Raw genomic sequence first — 2,428 nt, forward strand, 5'->3', positions numbered from 1 at the left:
AGTAATGCTTTAAAATTCAGATTAGATTAATGTCTACCATTTTCTTAAATTCATGGTAGTTTCAGTAATCCCATGGTAATTGAGGACACAAGTTTTCTAAATGACTAATGTCATCTTTATGGCTTTCAGAAAGGACAGGTGACTATCAAAGGACTAGCAGCAGCAGCATGATGATGATGATGATGATGATGATGATGATGATGATGATGATGATGTTAAATGTGTTGTTTTAGGAACATCCATTGCAAATACATGGAATTCAATAAACATTGAATAGCATATCATGCAGTTTGTCTGTGCCTTTTCCTCCGTGTTGTCCTGGTTTGCTGTGCTGTCTCCTAGTCGCCACCATGGTTTGCTGTGCTGTCTCCTAGTCGCCACCATGGTTTGCTGTGCTGCCTGGGGATGCTCAAATCGCTCCGAGAAAGGAGTACGAATGTACGGCTTCCCCACTGACACAGAGCGGAGGAAAAAATGGCTGGCTCAAGTCAGCAGGAGCAATTTCACGACCAACAGCAAAAAAATATGTGAGGTAATTATATACAAACACTGCATTTGCACTTTTTCACAAAACGAAAACCACACCATTGGGAAAGCTTAATGTTTTGTTTAATACAAAAAAACAGGGAAAGGCTTGAAAAACACAGAGTTGAGACTCAGGGTGCAGGGTGAGGGTCTCAGTGCAGGTATTCAGGCTCCATTGAATCCCCCTCTGGTTCTTGTGCTGAAAGAGGGAGTAACAGACAGGAGAAAGGGTTATACACACCTATATAGCACACCTGTTGGATGGGAAATTGCCTTGGGGAGATAAGGTGTGGTCTCTGTTCCCAACTGAAGTTATGGAACTTTATTATTTGTGAGTTTAACAAAGTATGACAAATGGCATCAGTAACAGATGTGATATGAATTTCTATAAAGTTGTCTCACATTCTTGGTCATATTTTATATACAGTATGTAATGAGTATAACATGTGTGAAGAAAATATTTTAATGAGATCTGTGCATGGGAGAATTTTAGTCTTTTCCCTATGTGTCCTGTTTGTAATTTACACAGGGCAAAAGGCCAAAAGGCCCTGCCTTCCTGTGGGGGAGTGTGGCTAATACGCAGATGGTGTTAACAGACCAGTCCTTTGTGTTTGACATGTGTGATATCGATTAGGATGGAAAGCGCGCGAATATAGGCCACTCCTATATTCTCTGTGTAGAATTGCGCTGTTCTGCTCTGTAATGAGCAGTGTTGACTTGGGATTCTCATGATGAAAGTTGTGTCGATACCTTGTAAACGCTCCCGGCCGTGACTTTCAATCAACTCAGGTGTTTGATTTAAAGCTGATTCCAGCTTCCATTTCTTTCATCAACATTGCTGAGCAGAAGTTTCTCTCACAACATGTCCAGTAAGTATAAAGTGTTTCCTAATACTGTATATTCAACCACTATGGAATATGTATGTGGGCCGACAAAACTGAGTTGTTCTGTGTGTGAAGTAACCTCAAGTCACTCCGCAGGCACATTTTGATGCAGACCAGTTTGTCAAGACAAAAAAGGGCAACACTAGGCTGAGAGCAGAGGCTATACCCACCATCTTCGTGCATCGCCCTGTGGTCAAAAAGAGAAGGGCCCCTGCACCACGATTCACCCCGGGACCTGTATCTACAAAGCCCATAGCTCATGATCACAGCTGTAGGAGCCAATTAACTGTGGGTATAAAGGTAGGAACCTATGTGTGTTGGGGAGAGGTTCCGCCAGAAGGCCCATACAGTTTTTGAACACACCCACAAGGAGCACACACGGAGAACACACACGGAGAACACACACACACAAACACAAACACGGGATTACAAGCAAAGCAAAGGTATTGTGTAAACGGTAATATCGTGTGGTGAATATGGAAATAAGCAAGTAAATGGAAACCAGGAAAATGGAAATAAATGGACTGTTTCAAACTGGAAACTTTGTTTCTGACCTTTATTCGGCAGCAAACTTGTGTGCGTCAATTACACCCACCAAGCGGATCCTCAGAGGCTTAAAGCGTTGGCTTAGCCTCTACAACAGCTATAGTGTGAAAGGTGACACAGGTATAATAAGTATGAACTCTTAGTAACAAAAGTAATATTTCTTATTTTTAAGTGGTATAATATTTTAAATGTTCGAAAATGTACAGTGCCATGTCTTCTACTTACATTAGTCTCAAAGATTGAGGGAAGATGGGAAGGGATCACTGCCCTCCACCTGCCAGCACCCAGCCAGAGGAGCGCAAACAACAAAAACAAGCAAGGTGTCCCGTCATGTACCTGGAAGTTTGGGTTGGCAAAATGGAGTAAAAGAGGAACTTGAAAAACCTTGGTGGCTCTCTGCTCATGTTGTTACAGTTGTCTTGGTTACAGCTCTCAAGTTCTTTTTTGTTGCCATTTCCACATCTTTAGAAAAT

The 2,428-nt window shown here is 42.0% G+C and overlaps 1 long non-coding RNA gene across 1 annotated transcript; it reads right to left on the reverse strand.

Annotated features, from left to right (window-relative positions):
- Positions 1-635: 635 nt before the first annotated feature.
- Positions 636-2,193, reverse strand: LOC139434643 (uncharacterized). Its single transcript, XR_011643980.1, has 3 exons — positions 1,964-2,193; positions 1,580-1,717; positions 636-724 (listed from the first exon to the last, which is right to left on the reverse strand). It is a non-coding gene; the product is annotated as an uncharacterized lncRNA (long non-coding RNA).
- Between the last annotated feature and the right edge of the window lie 235 nt (positions 2,194-2,428).

This window comes from Pseudochaenichthys georgianus, chromosome 1, assembly GCF_902827115.2.
Source record: "Pseudochaenichthys georgianus chromosome 1, fPseGeo1.2, whole genome shotgun sequence".
Classification (NCBI taxonomy): domain Eukaryota; kingdom Metazoa; phylum Chordata; class Actinopteri; order Perciformes; family Channichthyidae; genus Pseudochaenichthys; species Pseudochaenichthys georgianus.